Source organism: Pan paniscus, chromosome X (genome assembly GCF_029289425.2).
Source record: "Pan paniscus chromosome X, NHGRI_mPanPan1-v2.0_pri, whole genome shotgun sequence".
Taxonomy (NCBI): Eukaryota; Metazoa; Chordata; class Mammalia; order Primates; family Hominidae; genus Pan; species Pan paniscus.
Genome location: NC_073272.2, coordinates 48,356,034 through 48,379,134, shown reverse-complemented (window position 1 = coordinate 48,379,134; position 23,101 = coordinate 48,356,034). Strand labels below are relative to the sequence as shown.

General features: G+C 37.7%; 1 protein-coding gene across 4 annotated transcripts in view; it reads left to right on the top strand.

The window, feature by feature from the left end:
- SLC9A7 (solute carrier family 9 member A7) overlaps positions 1-23,101 on the top strand; it is a 159,933-nt gene that overhangs the window by 8,644 nt on the left and 128,188 nt on the right. The gene's annotated exons all lie outside the window — the stretch shown is intronic.

The following is a 23,101-nucleotide window of genomic DNA, read 5'->3' as shown; positions in this document are numbered from 1 at the left end:
CGAGGCGGGAGGATTGCTTGAGCCCAGGAGTTCAAGACCAGCCTGGGCAACGTGGCAAAACCCTGTCTCTATTAAAAATATAAAAATTAGCTGGGCATGGTGGCATGTCCCTGTAGTCTCAGCTACTTGGGAGGCTGAGGCTGATGGAGGATTGCTTGAGCCTGGGAGGTCAAGGCTGCAGTGAGCTGTCATTGCAGCAATGCACTCCAGTTTGGGCAACAGAGTGAGACCCTGTCTCCAAAAAATAAAAATGTTTGAAGATCCTAATATTGGTCCCATTTTCCCAGGTAAAGAAATTGAAACCTAGGTCAAGTACCTCCTTTGTTTAAGGTCACATGTTTGAAATTGGGAAATTGGGATCTATTAAAGGATGAACTCAATATAGCTGAGGATTTATTTGGCCAGGATAGAGCAGAACCTGAATCCCGCCCCATTACCACTTCCTAGGAGGTCTCTGAGGGAAATCTATGCCCAGAGTAGAAAACAAAGCAAAGTTGACCCTTTTTTTTTTCTTTTTTCTTTTTGAGACAGAGTCTTGCTCTGCCCCCCAGGCTGGAGTGTAGTGGCACAGTCTCTGCTCACTGCAACCTCCGCCTCCTGGGTTCAAGCGATTCTCCTACCTCAGCCTCCCGACTAGCTGGGATTACAGGCATGCTCCACCACGCCCGGCTAATTTTTGTACTTTTAGTAGAGACAGGGTTTCACGACGTTGGCCAGGCTGGTCTCAAACTCCTGACCTCAAGTGATCTGCCCACCTCGGCCTCCCAAAGTGCTGGGATTACAGGTGTGACTACTGTGCCTGACCCAAAGTTGACTCTTTTATGTTAGCTAGGACTTTCGCCCTCAAGCTCCAGTGTAAAACAGTGAGGAATGAGGCAGGATGACAAGGAAAACTTAGTTTTCCTGTGCTAGATCAGCCTGGGGGCCTTGGATCCAAGTAGGAGCAAAATGCCTGCTCCTTTCAGCCCAAAGGTCACACTCCAGGTGTTATTCCATTGATATGACAGAAGGCTACCAGTGTTTTAGGGGAAAAAATGTTAAGAGCTGTTCAGAGTGGCAGCACCAGGCCTTCGTACATGAGAGTAGTTGCTTGAAAGCATTCTCATCTCTAGACCTCACTATCAGAGAGGTGGGGAGGCGGATAGGGTTGGGTCTGTGCAGCTCTCATGTCTCTCCACTCTATGCTAGTTGTGATGGGCATATCAGAATCTTCTGGAGAGCTTTTCCAAAATGCATTAGAATGTAAGCCCTGGGCAGACAGAGATATCTATCTTTTGTTTGTGCTGTCTCCCCAGACCCTAGAACAGTGCCTGACACCTAGTAGATGCTCCAGAAGTGTTTGTTTAGTGCATTCTATTTTGTCTATCAAAAAATAAGATGCTATAACGCTACCTAGCATTAAAGGTCCTTCCTTCAAGTTCTTCCCTCCCCTCCTCCTTCAAGTTCTTATGCCTCAGCTTCACACTGACAGTGAAGTTTCTGAGAAGGAAACCTTTGTGTGTGAAAACATTTGCCTGAATTGCAGCAGACTGTTTAAGGAAGGAGGATGAAGGAATAAATGAGTATACAAATAATGTGTGTTTGCAGAAAAGTATGTGTTTGGCTGATAAGTCACGTGGTAGTTGTTTATTTTTTTTTGGTAAAATATACATAACATAAAACTTGCCGTTTTAACCATTTTTAACTGTATAATTTAATAACATTTATAATATTCACAAAGTTTTATGGCCATCTCCACTATTTCCAAAGATTTTTTGTTGCCCCAAACAGAAACTCTTCCAGTTAAGTAGTAACTCCCCATCCACCCTTCCTTCTAGCCCCTAATAGTCTCTAATCTACCTTCTGACTTTATGAATTTGCCTATTCTAGATCATTCATATAAGTGAATTCATATAATATTTGTCTTTTGTGTCTGGCTTATTTCATTTGGCATAATATTTTCAAGGTTCGTCCATGTTGTATAGCCCATATATGAACTTCATTCCTTTCTGTGGCTGAATAATACTGCAGTGTGTGTGTGTGTGTGTGTGTGTACACGCACACACACACACACACACTCCACATTTATCTATTCATCAGTTGGTGGACACTCGGGTTATTTCCACCTTTTGAATAATGCTACTATGAACACTCACATAGAGGTATGTGTTAGAGTCCCTGTTTTGTTTTCCTTCCTTCTGTCTGTCCTTCCTTCCTTCCTTCCTTCCTTTCTTTCTTTCTTTTTTTTTTTTTTTTTGACAGAGTTTCACTCTTGTTGCCCAGGCCGGAGTGCAATGGCGCAATCTCAGCTCACTGCAACTTCTGCCTCCCAGGTTCAAGCAGTTCTCCTGCCTCATCCTCCCAAGTAGCTGGGATTACAGGCATGTGCCACCACGCCCAGCTAATTTTATATTTTTAGTAGAGATGGGATTTCATCATGTTAGTCAGGCTGGTCTCGAACTCCTGACTTCAGGTGATTCACCCACCTCGGCCTCCCAAAGTGCTGGGATTACAGGCATGAGCCACTGTACCTGGCCATTTGTTTTCATTCCTTTTGGCTGTATACCTAGGAGTGGAATTGCTAGGTCATATGGTAATTCTATGTTTGACTTTTTGAGGAACCACCAAACTGTTTTCCACAGTAGCTGTACCATTTTGTATTCCCACCACAATGCACAAAGATTCTAATTTGTCCACATCCTCTTCAACACTTGTTATTTTCCATTTAAAAAAAAATGATAGCCACCCTAGTAGGTGTGAAGTGGTATCTTGTTGTGGCTTTGACTTGTATTCCCCTAATGACTTATTTGTATTTCCCTTCATGTACTTTTTGGCTATCTGTATATTTTATTTGGAGAAATGTCTATTCAAATTCTTTGCCATTTTTAATCAGGGTTTTTTTGTCATTGAGTTATAGGAATTCTTTATATATTCTGAATATTAATCTCTGCCTCCTTCCATTATATTGTCATTGTCAAAGAGCAGATATTTATATATTGTGTGCTCATTAACATAGGTTTATAATTTTTTTTGCATTTGCTTTTTTAATCACGTAGGAAAAATGAGGAGTTTGAAACCCAAATTGTTATGTTTACCTGTTTTTTTAAAAACAATATTTCGTTTATAAACGAATTATTTCATGTTGCTTTATTTTAAAACAATTTAAAAATTGATGCATAATAGATGTACATAGTTTTGAGGTATGTTATAATTTAATAAATTTGTATAATTTGTGAAGATTAAATCAGTATATTTGAGATGCCCATCACCTTAAATATTTGTCTTTTCTATATGCTAGAAACATTTGCATTATTCCCTTCTAGCTATTTCAAAATGCACAGAGATTATTGTAAACTGTGTTCACCCTACTGATCTACCAAACACTAGGTTTTGTTTCTTCCACCAAACTGTATATGTGTACTCATTAATCACTTTCTCTTCGTCCCTCCTCCCTACCCTTCCTGGCCTCTGGTAACAACTAGTCTACTCTTTATCTTCATAAAATCCACTTTTCTAGCCCCCACATATGAGTGAGAGCATGTGATATTTATCTTTCTGTGCCTGGCTTATTTCACTTAACATAATGACCTCCAGTTCCATCCATCCTACTGTGAGCAAGAGGATTTCATTCTTTTTTATGGCTGAATAATATTCCATTGTGTATATATACCACATTTTCTTTATTCATTCATCCATTAATGGGCACTTAGGTTGATTCCATATTTTGGTTATTGTGAACAATGCTGCAACAAACACAGGAGTGCACATGTTTCTTTATTATATTGATTTCCTTTGTTTTGGGTATATACCCAGTAAGTGGAATTGCTAGATCATGTGGTCGTTCTAGTTTTAGTTCTTGAGGAACCTCCAAACTGTTCTCCATAGTGATTGTACTAATATACATTCCCACCAACTGTGTATGAGGGTTCCCCTTTCTCCACATCCATGTTGTCATCTGTTGTTGCCTGTCTTCTTGATAAAAGCCGTTTTAACTGGGGTGAGATGATATAAAATTGTAGTTCTTATTTGCATTCCTCTGATGATTAGTGATGTTGAGCATTTTTTCATATGCTGGTTGGCCATTTATATGTCTTCTTTTGAGAAATGTTTATTTAAATCTTTTGCTCATTTTTAATAGGATTTTTTTTTTTGCTGTTAAGTTGTTTGAGCTCCTTATATATTCTGGTTATTAATCTCTTGTTGGATGGATAGTTTGCAATTATTTTTTCCCATTCTGTGCACTGTTTTTTATTTGTTTGTTTGTTTGTTTGTTTTGAGATGGTGTCTCGCTCTGTCGCCCAGCCTGGAGTGCAGTGGCACCATCTCTGCTTACTGCAACCTCTGCCTCCCGGGTTCAAGCGATTCTCCTGCCTCAGCCTCCCGAGTAGCTGGGATTACAGGTGCCCACCACCACGCCCAACTAATTTTTTTTTGTATTTTCAGTAGAAATAGGGTTTTGCATGTTGACCAGGCTGGTCTCAAACTCCTGACCTCAAGAGATCTGCCCACCTTGGCCTCCCAAAGTGCTGGGATTACAGGCGTGAGCCACTGCGCCCGACCTGTTTTTTTTTCTTGATTGTTTCCTTTGCTGTTGGGCCCCTGTAGTACATTTTTCATTTAAGTTACTGTACTTTTTGGCTTCAGAATTCTAATGCTTCTTTTTTATAATTTCTGTCTCTTTACTGATATTCTTATTTTGTTCATACATTGTTTTCCTGGCTTCCTTTATTTATTTGTCTGTGGTTTCCTTTAGTTTTTTTTTTTTTTTTTAATAGAGACAGGGTCTCTGTCACCCAGGCTGGAGTGCAGTGGTGTAATTGCAGCTCACTGTAACCTTGAACTCCTGGGCTCAAGTGATCCTTCTGCCTCAGTTTCCCAAGTAGATAGGACTACAGGCACATACCACCATGTTTGGCTAATTAAAATTTTTTTTTTTATAGAGACAAGTGCTTACTATGTTGCCTAGGCTGGTCTTGGACTCCTGGCCTTAAGCAATCCTCCTGCCTCAGCCTACCAAAGTGTTGGGATTACAGGCGTGAGCCACTGCCTTTCATTCATTAAGCATATTTAAGACAGCTGATTTAAAGTTTTCATCTCATATATCCAGTGTCTCAGCCTCCTCAGGGATAGTTTCTATCAATTTTTTTTCCTTTGAATGGCCCATACTTTTCCTCCCAGGTAGCTGCAGGGTGTTTTTGTTTGTTTGTTTGTTTGGCCTACCTTACAACATTTTTCAAGCAATGCTTGCTGCTTGTCTGCTATGAGTGGGCTCCAAGTTAGGCGAAATGGAGATGAGAACCTCAAGTCATTCCTTTGGGTAGTCTTCAGACAGGTTAGAACAAACACAAAAAATTGCAAACAAGCCCTGCTCTGCTCCATCTGGAACCAGGGACCAGGGGATATTGGCTGCTGTGTTCAAGACCACTGCTGAGCTGGTGAGGGGGTGGGACAAGGGCTAGCAAAATGCCACACAGCCTTCCTACCATTTTAAAGTTGCCTTGTTCTTGAGTCATTGTTCACTTGGTTGCTGTAAACCTTTGACTCTCTTCTAGAATTCTGACAAAATTGGCTCTGACAGCTTCTGCTTGTTTTTCAATGTTTCTGTGGAGGAATGGGAGTTTGGAGCTGTCTACTCTGCTATTTTGCTACACAGCCTTCCTACCATTTTAAAGTTGCCTTGTTCTTGAGTCATTGTTCACTTGGTTGCGTAAACCTTTGACTCTTTTCTAGAATTCTGATAAAATTGGCTCTGACAGCTTCTGCTTGTTCTTCAATGTTTCTGTGGAGGGATGGGACTTTGGAGCTGTCTACTCTGCTATTTTGCTAATGCTCTTTACCAAACACGGTATTTTTAAAAAAATAAGATTCTGTATATCTTCAGAGACACTGCAACCTTTGGGGAAGAACAGTGTTAAGCGCTATGTTTTGTTAAACTTAACATGTTACTGAGATAGTAAATGTCCCAGAGGTAGTCTTTCAAATTGTATCATAGGCTCTTATCACATATTTTCACTGAGAAGCTAGAGATCGAGAAACATCTAACTAGTGTGTAACTTCAGGTTCATAGTCAACAAATTTTCTCCTTTTACTTCTTCATATGTACCCCTAAAACTAATTTTAGGTAAAGACACATTTACTTCAAATTGTCTTGGGTTATTAAAAGGATTGATTCTCAGATTACTTTTGTTGAGTGTAGAATGAACGAGGTGTAGCAGACTCCAGTTACCTCCCAATATCCATTGTTCCTTTCATTGTTCCAGTAGAACCCTGTTCTAATTAGCTCAGCATATTGCTGTGCAATGAGAAAACTACATTTCTTGGCCTGTCTTGCAGCTGGGTGTAGTTATGTGATCAAGTTCTGGCCAAAGGTAGGAGGAGAAGTATGTGGGATTTATGCAAAGTATTCTTAAAGGAAAGGGGCGTGCCCCTCTTCTACCATGCCTTCTGTCTGCTTCCTGGAATGTGGATGTAATGGCTAGAGCTCCAGCAGCTGTATTTGGTCAAGAGGTAACCGTGGGAATGGAGAACACTTCTGGCAATACAATAAAATAGATGACGCTGTAGTCTCTGATAGCATAGAGCTGCCATGCCAGACTTGGACTGAATACTTATGTATTTCTTATAAGTAAGAGAGAAATGGGTTTTTGTTATTTGCTGCTGAACCTGAATGTAACTTTTACATCAGGCACTGAGTTGCACTTGGAACTTGGGTGTGACATACAGGGCTGTTTTGAGGACTTGGTGCAGATGTTCGTACCTATGATGAATGTGGCACTGCTTGGGATTCTAGGGGAGGCCAAAGAGTAGACAGTACAGGGCCAGAGAAAGGATTTGAGGAAAAGATTCAGATTTAAAGTGTTGCTTATATTTGGGAACTTTGGGGCATCTAACAACTACCCATGCATTTGATGACGTGCCAGAAAGACTCACAGGATCCAGAGACAGTTGTATTAAAGCCATGACTTATTACAGTGAAAACATACACAGCAAGATCAGCAGGAGAAAAAGACATAATGGGTGGAGCCTGAAAGAGTAAATGTGAGCTTCCTAAGTTCTCCCTTAGGAGGTTGGGGGTGGGGCTGCATAGAACAAACTTTTTCCGCCTGCAATTAAATGTAGCAGCACATATGCAGTGTTTCTGTTTAGGGAAGCTTGCTTAAGACACAGGCTTTTCTGTATTGAGGGCTGATCAGGCGTTCTTATTGAAATTTCTGAGTTTCAGAAGGAAAGCAGGTGTTCACCATAAATCACATTTGCAAAAGCAATTTAGCCTGGCTGGTACAGCAGAATTCAGTGTTCCAGGCACACAAAACAACCTTATCAATTAGTAGCATAGGGAATATCTCACAGGCCAAGTTCCCAGGACCTATTGGAATATGAGGTCATGCAGGCATGCCCTCCTAGAGATAGCAACATCAGGCCTGTTATATTAACTTTTTCCTGCAGAGTAATATGTGGTGTCAACTGGCTGTTAGCTTTTTGTGTTCTTGAGGCTTCCTCAGTTTCATCCACACTCTTATTTTTTTCATCATTACCTTTTTAGGCTCATTAATTTTTTTTTTTGAGATGGGGTCTCACTATGTCACCCAGGCTGGAGTGCAGTAGCATGATCACAGCTCACTGCAGCCTCACACTCCTGGATTCAAGTGATCCTCCTGCCTCAGCCTCCTGAGTAGTTGGGACTACAGGTGCATGCCACCGCGCCCGGCTAATTTTTAAAAACTTTTTGTAGAGATAGGATCTCACTGTGTTGCTCAGGCTGGTCTTGAATGCCTGGGCTCAAGTGATCCTCCCACCTTGGCCTCCCAATGTGTTGGGATTATAGGCATGAGGCACAACACCTGGTCAGATTTATTAATTTAATTTTTAACATTATCACAAGTAAAATTGACTTTTTACTTTTGATATACAGTTTTATGAATTTTAACATATAGATAGATATGTGTAACCACCACCACAATCAAGATGAAGACTTGTTCCAGTGTAAAAAACTCTCTTGTACTACCACATCACTTGGACAACCACTGATCTAGTCTCCATCACTGTAATTTTGTCTTTTCAAATATGTCATATAAATGGAATTGTACAGTATGTAACATTTTGGGACTAGCCTTTTCACTCTTCATAATGCCTTTGAGATTCACCCTTGTTGTTGCATGTATCTATAATTAGGTCTTTTTTTTTTTCTCTGTGGGATTCCATTTTATGAATGTATCACAGTTTATTTGCCAGTTGAAGAACACTAGGCTTGTTTCGAGTTTTTGATAATTATGAATAGGGCTGCTATAAACATTACTGTACAGGTTTTTGTATGAATGTAAGTTTTTATTTTTCTATGGTAAATACCCAGGAATGGGATTGCTGGGTCAGAGGGTAGGCATATGTTTAACTTTATAAGAAACCTGCCAAACTGTTTTCTAGGGCAACTGTACATTCCATCTAGCAACATGTAAGAGTTTAGTGCTCCACATTCTCTTTAGAACTCGGTATTGTTAGCATTTTTAATTTTAGCTATTCTAATAGATGAATAGCGGTATCTCATTGTGGTTTTAATTTATATTTCCCTAATGTTGAATATATTTTCATGTGCTTATTTGTCATTTATATATCCTTTTTGGTGAAATGACTGAGTCTTTTGCCCATTTTTAAATTGTACTGTTGTTTTTCTTTGGAGTTTCGAGTGTTCTTTATATACTTTGATGGAAGTACTTCATTAGATGTGTAATTTGCAAATATTCTCTCCTAGCTTTGGGGTTTTTTTTTTCTTTTCAGTATCTTAACCATATCTTTTGGAGAGCAAAACTTTTAAATTTCGATGCAGTCCCATTTATCAACTTTTATTTATCATGCTTTTGGTGTCATGTCCAAAACTATATAATCCCAGGTTGAGAAGATTTTCTCCTATGTTTTCTCCTAAATGTTTTATGGTTTTGCATTTTATATTTAGATCTATGATTTATTTTGAGTTAATGTTTGTAGAAGGTATGAGGTTTAGGTTGAGTTTTTTTATGTATAGATGTTCAATTGTTCCAATATTTTTGATGTTCTTTTGTTCCAAAAGATTGTTGTTGACAATCTTTTCTTCACTGAATTACTGTCACAACATTGTCAAAAATCAATTGTCCATATTTGTGTGGATCTATTTCCGGACTTTCTATTTTATTCCACTGATCTGTGTATCTAGCTCTTTGCCAATACCACACCATCTTTCTTACTGCAGTTTTATAGAAGGTCTTAAAATTGGGTAGTGTGAATCCTCCAACCTTACTCTTTCTCAAAATTGTTTTAGCTGTTCTAGTTCCTTTGCCTTTCCATATACATTTTAGAGTCAGATTGTCTCTACCTGTGGAATGTCTTGCTGGTACTTTGATTGGAATTGTATTGAATCTGTTAGTCAATTTGAGGAGAATGGACATTATTACTGTATTGGATTTTCTGATCCATGATCATTGTATTTCTCTGCTTAGGACTTCTTTATCTCAAAAATGTTTTATAGTTTCAATGTACAGGTCTTACATATATTTAATGGACTTATCCTTAAGTATTTCACATTTGTGATGGTATTACATTTGATATTATTTTCATAATTTCAATTTCCAGTTGTTCATTGCTAATATATAGAAATACAATTAATTTTTATGTATGAGTCTTGTATCCTGTAACCTCACTAAACTCACTTGTTCGTTTTAGTAGCTTTTTTTTTTTTTTTTTGCTTATTTCATACATAGACAATCATGTCATCTGTGAATAAGGACAGTTTTATTTCCTTCTTTGCAATCTGGATGACTTTGATTCCCTTTTTCTTGCCTAATTGCATTGGTTAGAACCTCTAGTACAGTGTTGAATTAGGAGTGGTCGGGCCATAGTGGACATCCCTATCCTGTTACTGATTTTTGGGGAAAGCAAAGTTTTTCACCATTAAAGCTAGCTGTAGGTTTTATTTGTTTGTGGCTATTGTAAGTGGGGTTGCCTTCTTGATTTCTTTTTCTGCTAGTTCATTATAATGTATACATATACATATACAATGTATATATTACAATATATGGTCGATATATAGAAATGCTACTGCTTTTTAATGCTGATTTTGTATCCTGCAAATAAACTGAATTTGTTTATATCTAAGAGTTTTTTGGTGGAATCTTTAGGTTTTTCTAAATATAAGATTATGTCATTTGCCAAGAGGGATAATTTGACTTTTTTTCCAATTTGGATGCCTTTTATTTATTTCTCTTTTCTGATTGCTCTGGTCAGGAATTTCAGTACAATGTTGAATAGGAATGGTGAAAGTGGGCATCCTTGTCTTGTTCCAGTTCTTAGAGGAAAGGCTTTCAGCTTTTCCCCATTCAGTATGATGTTAGTTGTGGGTTTATCATATATGGCCTTTAGGGAAGCTTTAATTTTATAAACGTGTTTTGATCTTTCTTGTTATTGTAATCCCCATATACATACACTCTGTCCTTTGGTATTTATTTTTCTTGAACTGTGGACTTTGTGTGTGTGTCTGTATGTTTATACAGTTAAGTATATGTAAATGTGTTTAAATACACATTTAAAACAAGTCTACCATGGACTATCTTTTTCTAGTCTAGGACTCTGTTGACTGCTGTACATTTTTGCTGCTGAGAGAACTAGGGGGAAAGAAAAGATTGCATTCATTAATAGAGTAGGCTATGAATGAGCCAGAATGATTCTCCCCAGTGGTATGAATAAGACAATTGTCTATTTTCAATGGCAGTGTTATGCTGAGTGTTTATGGTGGCTCTGAAGAGAGACAGACAAGATGGTGATACCGTAGTGATTTTTATCCATTGTGGGAAAATCTGGTAAAGAGTCAAGGTCTGTTATGGCAGATGAAGTCCTCCCAGCAAAGTTGGGGAAAAAGAGACAGGTAGTTCAGTAGGAGACAACTGTTTACCAAGGCGTTGGAAGAGCTGAGAAGCCAAACAGAGTGTGTTGAAGCAAGCTAAAGATGAGCAACAGCAGAAAGCTACTTTCATCCCTAGGGCTGACACAGGGAGAAGGTAGTATTACCAGAGCCCAGGAATGAGGTTGCCTGGCAAGAACAACTATTGTGAGGGCTGTTGGGACCTGGTCGGAGGGCTGTCTGATGGGAGCTTCAGCCATGGAGAACACATAGCCACCACCAGAGAGAGAGAGAGAGAGAGATGATAGGAGTCGCTCCTTACCCTGTGACATGTGCAGAGCAAGAAAGGGCATAAAATGGATCCAAGGGCCAAGACTAGCATGAAGATTCTTCTTCAGATTGAATACCTATTCTGGTGTGTAGTATATCCAATACCTACATACAATCTGGAAGGGAGGAAAAAACTGTGTGGTCAGGGTCAAGAAGAACTAATATGTCTGTCACCAAACTCAGGGGGAAAGGAAATCAGGTATCGAGGCACAAGCTGGAACTGCTGTGGTAATATATGCCTGAAGGATGGGATGAGGTAATTATGACAAATTTCTCATTTAAAATATTAAGCATATGTGTTAAAAAACCTCACATCAGCTATTTTGTAAGCTTATCTGTCGTTGTTTTATTGAATTATTATATATTATTTAGGGAGAGGAAGTGGCGGTAGATATGGAGATAGAAGGAAGAACACTTTTTATAGTGTAAGTAACGTTGTAATTTAATAAACACATTAATCTTTGTAGGCACAATGGTAGGTATTTCTGTAACAATGCCTTTTTTCAGAGAGCCACATTAACGGTGATACCCTGGTATCTCCAGGACCGTTTTTGATGAGTTTAGCCAGAGAAACTGTGCCCGGGGTGGGTACTAATCTCTCTGAATCAATGCTATTTGGTGTTTGTTTGTTTGTTTTGTTTTGTTTTGTTTGAGATGGAGTCTTGCTCTGTCGCCCAGGCTGGAGTGGAGTGGCATGATCTCAGCTCATTGCAACCTTTGCCTCCTGGGCTCAAGCGATTCTTCTTTCTCAACCTCCCGAGTAGCTGGGACTACAGGCACGTGCCACCACACCTGGCTAATTTTTGTATTTTTAGTAGAGATGAGGTTTTGCCACGTTGGCCAGGCTGGTCTCGAACTCCTGACTTCAGGTGATCCACCCACCTTGGCCTCCCAAAGTACTGGGATTACAGGCGTGAGCCACCATGCCAGGCAATGCTATTTGGTTTTATAGTAATGTTTCTTCAATTTCTATAATTCAGGCAGTTCTTGAAAAATTCCTAAATAGAGTTGGGTTTCCGTAAAAGAGGACATTTCCACAGGAGTCCTGTAATTAAGCCCTTGCTGGTGTGGAGGGCTTGGTCTGGCCAGTGACACAAGGTCAAGGGATGATGTAAATTTGAGCAGTTTTTTCTGCCTCAAAAGGCCAAATGGACATCAAGCATTTATGTGTTACAAGAACATATAAGTTAACGAAAACAAGTTCTGTCTTTGAATTATAGCAACTCAGGTGAGACTATTAGTTATTTCAAATTGATCACAATTCTTGATTGAATATTAATACTATAGATGTCCAAACTTTTCTTTTCTCTTTCTTTCTTTCTTTCTTTCTTTCTTTCTTTCTTTCTTTCTTTCTTTCTTTCTTTCTTTCTTTCTTTCTTCTTTCTTTTTTTTGAGACAGGGTCTCACTCTGTTTCCTAGGCTAGAGTGCAGTGGTGTGATCTCTGCTCACTGCAGCCTCCACCTCCTGGGCTCAAGTGATCCTCCCACCTCAGCCTCCCAAGTAGCTGGGACTATAGGTGCATGCCACCACACTTGCTAGTTTTTTTTTAATTTTGTAGAGATGAGGTCTCACTATATTGCCCAGGCTGGTCTCGAATTTCTGGGCTCAAGTGATTCTCCCACCTCAGTCTCCCAAAGTGCTGGAATTACGGGCACGAGGCACTGCACCCAGCCCCAAACTTTCTGTGTATGACTGATTAGCAAAATATTCAGTGAGTTATTACCTAATGCATTGTAATTTGCTTGATGCAATCTTTCAGTATTTCAAATATCCAGTCCTTGTGGGAAAAGGCTGATAAAACTGGAAATACTAATAAACAGACTTCTGGTTTCAGCCTAGATATGTGGCATGCAGAGCTGTCATCCTTACAAAAAGAAAAAGCTGGACAAATGGAAAATTAATAACTTTTCCTGAACCTAGGAAAGAAATGGAGATTTCAGGGCAAATGATTAACCCAAAATCAGGAGAGAGACAGGTACCACTGAAGAAAGAAACAGGACCTGAACATTTGCTTACTTGGGACAGATACTGTTGAATGGCATATAAACCAGTAAGAAGATTAAACCAGAAATTTGTAATGAATTGCTCAAAGTTGGGGGCCACAGATATAGGGATTTCTTGCCCTCTTACAGGCTTTTCCTCCAGGATTCCTGCCAAATACTCACAGGGAAGATCAGGGAGAATCCTGAGAAAGTTTTTCCTGTGTCTTGGCTGGGGTAGAAGAACAAAAGCCACTGCCAAAATCTGCCTAGATATCTCTCCATCTCCCTAAGGAAGAAAAGTCTTAATCTGCAGGAAGAAAGTAACAGAAAGTGAGAGTACTGGTGGAAACCCACTGTAATTGGGGAAGGAGAAGAGGAAAAAGAAAGAAGATCTACTTTCTTGGGAAAGGAAATGAATGCCTGGTAGGCCTGGCATTGTGTTTGGAGGAGGATCAGGAATGCTTATGAAGGCCACAACCCCAAGACCCAGGTTCACAGTATCTGCATAATATTGCAAATTAATCAGAATATCAGAATACCCCCATTTCTCACCTCCTTACTATAAAGCTAACAAGCATCAAATAAAAATAACAATGGAATAAGGCCTGGGGAGCTGCAAGAGAGAGATTGTCTCTGGGGAGCAGTACAAAAACTTAAAAGTCAAGTATGGAGACCCAAAGCCAAGCGAGGGGAAGACATTGAGAAAAATCTTGTGGCAAATTACCCAATGCCATAAAAACAAGCTATTGGTACAGAAATATGAAGGCTCCTGAGGCCCTGAGCATAACCATGGAAACAATAATCTTCAAACCTAGCCCACCTCCTGATTACATTAATACAAACCTCAATGCTAAAGGCCTATCAGAAAAAACGGTGTACTCATCTTCAAGTATAAAAAATATTTACCTCAGTACCATTTTGATACAAAATATCTGACCATCAGAAATACATTCATTACAAGACCAAAAAGGCAAGAAAAGGCAAAAGACAAAGCAGTCACCAGAACCAGGCTCATGTATGACACAGATGTTGGAACTATCAGAGAATTTTTTTTTAAACTATGATTAATATTTTTGAAGCTCTAATGGAAAAAGTAGATAACATGCAAGATCAGATAAGTAATTTTAGGACAGAGATGGAAAATAAAAGAAAAAATCAAATTCAAATGCTAGAAACAAAAAATACAGTAACAAATGAAGTGGACTGTGGACTGTAAGAGTCAATGAACTTAAAGATATTGGAAGGCAAAGGGTGAAATTATCAGAACAGAATATCCAAGAGAAGAGTAACAATGTCAAATGGTCTAACATTCACATAATTGGAATCTTGGGAGGAAGAGAGAGAATGAGAATGGGACAGAAATATTAGAAGAAGTAATAGCTGAGAGTTTTCCAAAATTAGTGACAGATGCCAAACCACAGATCCAAGAACTTTAGAGAACACCAAGCAAGATAAATACCAAAACAATAAACAGATACCCAGGCATATCACATTTGAACTGCTTAAAACTAAAGACAAGGTGTCTGGGTGCAGGGAGGGGGCAGGGGGAGGAGTAGAGGAGGAAGTGCTATATACAGAGGAAAAGGATAAGAAATACAGCAGACTTTTCAGTAAAAGACCATACAAGCAAGAAGACAGTGGGGTGGCTTGTTTCAAGTGTTGACAGAAGAAATTGTCAACCCAGAATTCTATATCCAGTGAAAATGTCCTTCACAAATGAAGAAGAAAAAAGACTTTTTGAGACAAACAAAAACTGAGGGAATTTATTGCCAGCAGACCCACTCTACAAGAAACGTTAAAGGAAATTCTTCAGGCAGAAAAAAGTGATATAATTTGGAAAACTGGATCTACAAAAAGAATCAAAGAATGTCAGAAATGAAATAAGTGAAGATGAAATCTTTTAAACATTTAATTGTTCTAAAAATAAGTGATTTTTTAAAAATAAAATTTATAACAATGTGTTGTGTGTTTATAGCATATGTAAAAGTGAAATGTATGACAACAGTGGCACAAAGATGGAAGGGAGGAATTGGTAAAATACTGTTATAAGGTCCTATGCTCCTTGTGAAGTGGCTATATTATTTGAACTCAGATTATTTAAAAACATTGTAAACCCTACGATAACTATTTAAAAAGTTTAAAAAGAGGTATAAATAATAAGTCAATAGAGGTGATAAATTGAATAATAAAAAATGCTCAATAAAACCCAGAGAAAGCAGAAAAAAGAGGAAAAAAGGAACAAATTGCTCAAATAGAAAACAACTAACAAGATAGTAAATTTTGACCCTCCATATAAATAGTTGCTTTAAATGTGAAAATGTGAATCATCTAAAAGACAGAGATCATCAGATTGGATTAAAAAAAGCAGACACAATTTATAAGCTGTCTACAAGAAAAAGCCCACTTTAAATATAAAGACATAGATACATTATGCTAGATGAAAGAAGTCATGCACAGAAGATCAGCCACTGTGCGGTTTCATTTATATGAAATGTTTAGAAAGGGCAAATATATAGAAACAAAGTAGGTTAATGGTTGCCGAGGGCTGGAGGTGGAAAACTGGTATTTACTGTTCATGGATACCAGGGATCTTATTGGAGTGATTGTGTTGATGGTTGCATAACTTGTTAAATTTACTAAAAATCATTGAATCATATGCTTAAATTGAGTGAATTTTGTGGGATGTGAATTATAACTCAATAAAATTGATTTAAAAAAAACAATAAGTGTGGTGATGCAAAAAAAAAAATGACTGTGGCCAGTTTGGCCATTTCTTGTAGAAGAGTCTCAGCCACCTGAAGGCTTCCAGATCCTTAATAACTCATCAGGTCCCTACCAGCACAGGGAACATCATAGACCTGTCAGCACTTAAAGGAACAAAAGTAATGAACATTTACATTAAAAAATGAGTGTGAAATAATGACATTCCCAGAAAAACAAAGATTGAAATGTTAATGTCTGTTCATTTTTGCTTCAGTGATTTGGTATTCTGTTTTTAGATGTGTCCACTTTAATAATTTTTATATCTTCCTGATGACATTATGATGAAGGGTCTTTCTGTCTATAATATTTATTGTCTAAAGTTTATTTCATCTGATATAAATGTAGTTACTCTAGTGCTTTTATGATTGGTGTTACCTGGCATATGTTTTCCAGTCCTTTTACTTTAAACATATGTGTGTGAGTGTGTGTGTGTGTGTTTTAATCTACAGCAATGGTTCTCAACTGGGCAATTTAGCCCCCTTGTGACATGTGACAGTAGCTGGAAATATTTTTGGTTGTCATACCTGCATGGCAGCTACTGACATCTAATGAATAAAGGCCAGAGCTACTACTAAATATCCTATGATGCACAGGAGAGCTCTTACAACAAAGAATTATCCAGCCTGAAATTTCAGTGGTGCTAAGGTTGAGAAGCCCTGATCTAAAATGTGCCTCTTTTAGATAGCATAAAGTGGAATCTTGGTTTTTTCCCCAGTGTGACAATTGCTGCCTTTTGATTGCAGTGTTTAGTCCAGTCCCCTTTAATGTAAGTATTCGTATGGTTGGATTTATATCTGCAATTTTGCTATTATTTTCTATATATTTCATGTAAGTTTTGATTCTTTGTTTTTTTTTCACTGCCCTCCATGTGTGTGGGAGAGATAGTACTAGTTTACCATTTTAATTCCTTTGTGTTTTTTCCACTATATTTTTGAGTTAGTTTCATAGTGGTTGCTCTAGGGATTACAATAGTCATCTTAACTTAATCTCAATCTACTTTAATGTGATGCTAATTTAATTCCAGTAAAATATTGAAACTTTCTTTGATTCTAACTCCATTACCACATCCCTCCATCATGCTAGTATCATAAAATATGTATCGTCTATATAAGCTACAACCCTAACAATACAGCATTGTAATTATTGTTTAATTCAGTTTTATGTCTTTTTAAGAGTTTAGAGAAGAGAAAAAGGTATACATGTATATAGTGTTTTATAGTTACTCATATTTTTACATTTTCCAGTGCTCTTAATTTCTTTGTGTGGCTTTGAGTCATTGTCTAGTATCATTTCCTTTTACCTAAAAGACTTCCTTTAGTATTTCTTGTAAGGCAGATCTGCTAGCAACAAATTCTTTGCTATGGATAGCAGCAAATAGTCTTTTTTAGGTTTGTAACATGTATATAGCCCTTAATAATGTATTGTTTAGTCTTGCCTATTTTTGTACTTCCTGAGTCTTTTTTGCCAATATTTTAAAAATGTTGAGTAGTTAATACATTTACATGGTCTACATATAAAAGCAAATTTAAAAGGGACAGATTGAAAAGGTATACCTCACCCCCAACTCTCCATTTCTCCTTAACATTGTAGTAACCACTTTTCTTAGTTGTTTGTCATTTCAGTGTTTCTTTACATAAATAAAAGCAAATACAAATATACGTGCTAATTTCCACCTTTTCTCTGACCAAAGGTAGTATACCATGTGTCCTGTACTGCACCTTGTGTTTTTCATTTAATTTGTCCTAGAGATTTTGCCATATTGGTACGAAGAGGTATTCCTCATTCTTTTCTTTCATAGCTGCATGGTATTCTATTGTTTGGATGTACCATAATTTAGTCCTTTGTTGATGGGCCCTAGGGTTGTTTCTTATAGTAATCAAACAATACTGTAGCAGGAAACCTTGGGCATCTTATGTATGTGCGGGTGTATTTGTAGAATAGATTCCTGGGAGTGGGACTGTTAGATTAAAAGGTATATGCATTTGCAATTTTAGATGACATTGCCAGATTCTTCTCATTAGAAGTTGTAGCATTTTTTACTTCCTCCACAATATATGAAAGTGCTTATTTCCCCATCTTCTCACCAACAGGGTGTGTTATCAAACTTTTGGATTTTTTTTTTTTCTTGAGACAGTCTCAATCTGTCGCCCAGACTGGAGTGCAGTGGTACAATCTTGGCTCACTGCAACCTCCGCCTCCCGGGTTCAAGTGATTCTCTTGCCTCAGGCTCCTGAGTAGCTGGGATTATAGGTGCCCACCACCATGCCCAGCTAATTTTTGTATTTTTAGTAGAGATAGGGGTTTTACCATGTTGGCCAGGCTGTTCTTGAACTCCTGACCTCAGGTGATCCTCCCGCCTCAGCCTACCAAAGTGCTGGGATTACAGGCATGAGCCACCATGCCCAGCCAAACTTTTGGATTTTTGTAAGTATGAGGGAATGATGTCTCAACGTCATTTTATTTTATTTTTTTGAGACAGGCTGGAGTGCAATGGCACAATCTCAGCTTACTGCAACCTCTGCCTCCCGGGTTCAAGTGATTCTTATGCTTCAGCCTCCCTCTTGAGTAGCTCGGATTACAGGCGCCTGCCACCATGCCTGGCTAATTTTTTTTTCTTTCAGTAGAAACAGGGTTTCTCCATGTTGGCCAGGCTGGTCTCAAACTCCTGACCTCAAGTGATCCACCCGCCTCAGCCTCCCAAAGTGCTGGGATTACAGGCATGCGCCACCACACCCAGCCCTCAGTGTCATTTTAATTTGCATTTCTCTTATAAGTAATGATGAATATCTTCTTAAAAGTTTTAAGGACCATTCGTATTTTTTTTTCTGTGAATTGCCTACTTATATTCTTTGTCTATTTTTTTTCCCATGGGCTTGTCTTTTCTCTTGAGTCCTAGGAGTTTTTTGTATATTACAGAGATTAGCCCTTTATCTGTGATAAATTGCAAATATTTTTTCTGTTTTTCCTTTTTAGCTTTGCTTATGTATTTCCTCCTTCTTAGAAGTTTGTTGTTATAACTATCAAGTGTTTAGAATCTTCAATTTTTTTATTTTTAAATTTTTATTAAATTTTTATTTTTTAGAGACATGGTCTCTGTCATCCAGGCTGGACTGCAGTGGCATAATTTTAGCTCACTGTAATCTCAAACTCCTGGGCCCAAGCAGTCCTCCTGCCCCAGCCTCACAAATAGCTAGAACTACAGGTGCACACCACCACACCTGGCTAATTTTAATTTTAATTTTTTTAAATTTTTTATATGGAGTATGGCTATGTTGCCCAGGCTGCCCTCGAATTCCTGGCCTCAAGTGATCCTCCCACCTTGGCCTCCCAAAGTGCTGGGATTACAGGCATAAGCCACTATACCTGGCCCATTTTTTTTTAAGATGCCTGGACCTTATCATTAGAAAGATATTCCCCACCAAATGGCTACCAAATTGTCCCAACACCAGTGACTAAAATGTCCATATTGACCCCACTGATTTGAGATGCCTTCTCTTTCATCCACTGACTACCTGTATATATTTCTGGACTTTCTGTTCTGGTCCATTGGTATTTCTCTATTCATGAATTAATACCACAGTACCAATTGTTATGGACCTTAGAGCATATTTTAAAATCTGGTAGGGCTAGTGGCTTCTCATTGCTTTTTTTCCCCCTGAGTCTTCCTGGTTCTTCTTGTTTGTTTAGTTTTGTGTATGACTCTAAAATTAGCTTTCCTGTTTTCTGTCCAAATGCCTATTGGTATTTTTATTGGATAGCATTGGATTTATGAGTCGAAGTGGGAGAATCATTTTTATGATGTTGATTCTTCCTATTCAAAGATATCCTGTGACTTTCCATTGGTTAAAGCCTTTTGTGCTCTTCTGGAGTGTTTTTGAGTCTTCCACTTAAGTTTTGTACATTTCTTAAGTTTATTCCTGGATATTTTATATTTTTGGTACTATTATAAACAAGGTCTTCTCATCCATTTTATATATATATATATATATATATATATATATTTTTTTTTTTTTTTTTTTTTTTTTTTGAGACAGTCTCGCTCTGTTGCCCAGTCTGGAGTGCAGTGGTGTGATCTAGGCTCACTGCAGCCTTGACCTCCTGGGCTCAAGCAGTCCTCCCACCTCAGCCTCCTGAGTAGCTGGGACTACAGGCATGCACCACTCTGTCCAGCTAATTTTGTTCATTTTTTGAGAAGACCAGGTCTCACTTTGATTCCCAGGGTGGTCTTGAACTTTTGAGCTCTGGTGATCCTCCTGCCTTGGCCTCCCAAAGTGCTGGGATTACAGGCATGAGCCACCACACCCAGCCTCATCCATTATGTCTTTAACCTCTATTGTTGTTCTAGATTTCCTTTATTTTCTTTTTTTAAAAAGATTTTGCTTAGCTCCATTTTTTTTTTTCATTTTTAACTCTCGTTTTCAGGATATTTTCTGAAAATTTTCAAGTGATTCTTACTATATTTCTGTCTTACAGTGAATTATCTTGAAAATTAATGTAAGAAATCAACATTGTGAAGATTGATTAGGATTTCTAGTGTAAATGTTGGATGTAATGGTGAGTTTATCATAAGTCCTTAAAGGGTATGAAGGCTGAACCCCAGAGTGTATTTTGACATTGGTTTAGTGAAGGCAGGCTGAGCATGAACCAGAACTTGAAACCGTGAAAGTTAACAGATTAGCTACTGAATAACTATTTTAGCTAAATGTTGAATGGCAAGGGTTAAAAAATAAATATTTATCCAAACCAAAATATCACCAACTTAGAATGAACCTCTGAGTTAAATAAATCTGAAATTTTATTCAGAAATATATTATTATTGCAATTTTATTAAAAATTTCAGGAATCATCTTTTTAAAGTTTGACATTGAAGGCAAGAGATCATTTCTTTTCTTTCTTTCTTTTCTTTTTTTTTTTTTTTTTTTTTGATGGAGTCTCACTCTGTCGCCCAGGCTGGAGTGCAGTAGCGTGATCTTGGCTCACTGCAACCTCTGCCTCCCTGGTTCAAGTGATTCTCTTGCCTCAGCCTCCCGAGTAGCTGGGATTGCAGGCACCCACCACCATGCCCGGCTAATTTTGTATTTTTAGTAGAGATGGAGTTTCGCTGTGTTGGTCAGGCTGGTCTTGAACTCTTGACCTCAGGTGATCCACCCATCTCGGCCTCCCAAAGTGCTGCGATTACAGGCATGAGCCACCACGCCCAGCCAGCAAGAGATAATTTCTCAGCACCATCAGTTGCTAGATTGCATGTGAGTTCATTAGATTGTATGTATGTCATACGAAAGACATAACTAGAAATTAAATGCAACTCTAAAAGTTTGTTTTGCAATGTTATGTTAATGCACCAAACAATTCTACAAAGACTAGAATTATGTTATAATCTAATATCTATTATTGTATCTTGTATTGTTACTTAAATTTTTAGGTATTTATTGGCTTAACCAAATATATTGTTTTTCCTTAAGTTATTTAATTATTGCACTCTTCATTCATTAATTCACTCAAATATTCACTGGCTGTTTACCTATTTTTTAAAGTATTCCCTTTTTAAAAGCCAGGTTTATTGAGGTATAATTTACATACAACAAAATTCATTTCTTTTAAATATACAGTTCAATGAGTTTTGACACTGCGTACACTTGTGTAACCACCACCAAAATCGAGATAATAGAACATTTCTATCCCCCTGGAAATCTGCTTTTGCAGAACATGCCCTTCTTCTACCCTAGCTCTTGGCAACTACTGATCTGTTTTCTGTCTCTATAGTTTTGCCGTTTTTAGAACATCATGTATTAGATAACCTTTTGTTTTCTAGCTTCTTTCACTTAGCATAATGCTTTTGAGATTCATCTGTGATGTAATGTGTATCAATAGTTTGTTCCTTTCTTATTGCTGAGTAATATTCAATTGTCTGGATATATCACAGTTTACTTATATATTCACCATTCATTGAACATTTGGGTTGTTTTCAGTTATGAGGTATTATAAATAAAGCTGCTATGAACATTTGCTTACATGTCTTTGTGTGAGCATGGGTTTTCATTTCTGTTGGAATAAATACCCAAGGTGAGATTCCTTGGTTGCATGGTGAGTGTATGTTTAACTTTAAAAACCTGGCAATCATTTTTAGAAGATCTGAACATTTTTCATTTCCATCAGCAATGTAGAAGCTTTTCAGTTGTTCCACACCTTTACCAACTTTTGTTATTTAGGAATTTTAAATTTTATCAATTCTAGTATGAAATGGTATCTTACTGTTTTAATTTGCATTTCCCTACTGACTAATAATGTTGAACATCTTTTCTTATGCCTATTTGCCATCCATATATCCTCTTTGAAGTCTCTGTTTGTACTTGTTTGCCCATTTTAAATTTATCTTTTTTTGTCTAATTGAGTTGTGTATTTTATATTTTCTGGATACCAATCCTTCGTCAGATAAGTAGTATGCAATATTTTCTACCTGTCTGTGGCCTGTCTTTTCATTTCCTGAACTGTGTCTTTTGAAGAACAGAAATTTTAAGTTTTTGACAAAGTCCTGTTTATCAGTTATTTTTTCCTTTATGGCTTGTGCTTTTTGTGTTTATCTTAATACATTCTTAATAGGTTAACTATTTTGTATATCAAATTAACAGCTCTCACAGTCATTAATTGGTACTTTATTCTTACAATAATAAAGATCAATGTATCTCTCAAGAGATTAATACAATTTTTATTCCATCTTACATATAGACTTAATAAATACAAATGGTACACTTTTTTTATATTACTCAGATTGTTATGCTGGTCACTGTGCCATCGTGCAATAATTGGTCACTAACAGTTAAGGGATACCAAAAGTGATATTGCAGGAGACGTTCAGTTACTTCTGAAGATCAGAGATGATTTTTGCCTAAGTCAAACTTTGGGATATCCCTAATTTACATTGGCTGGTTCTTTGTGTTTATTTTGGCATTAAGTACAGATTTAAATCTTTCCACAAAGAGACTCAAGCGCAATCATAATTTTTCACAAGACTAAGTCATATGCTGGCTACCCAAGCATTTGCTGACTATTTGTTGTACAGGGACACAGGCCCTACTCACAAGGATGGCTATGGGAACATTATGCAAAGGGAGTTATTAAGCAATTAGCTTTGCGATCCCTCTGGCGTATCTTCCTCCTGCTGTGGAATCAAGAGAGTGGTTT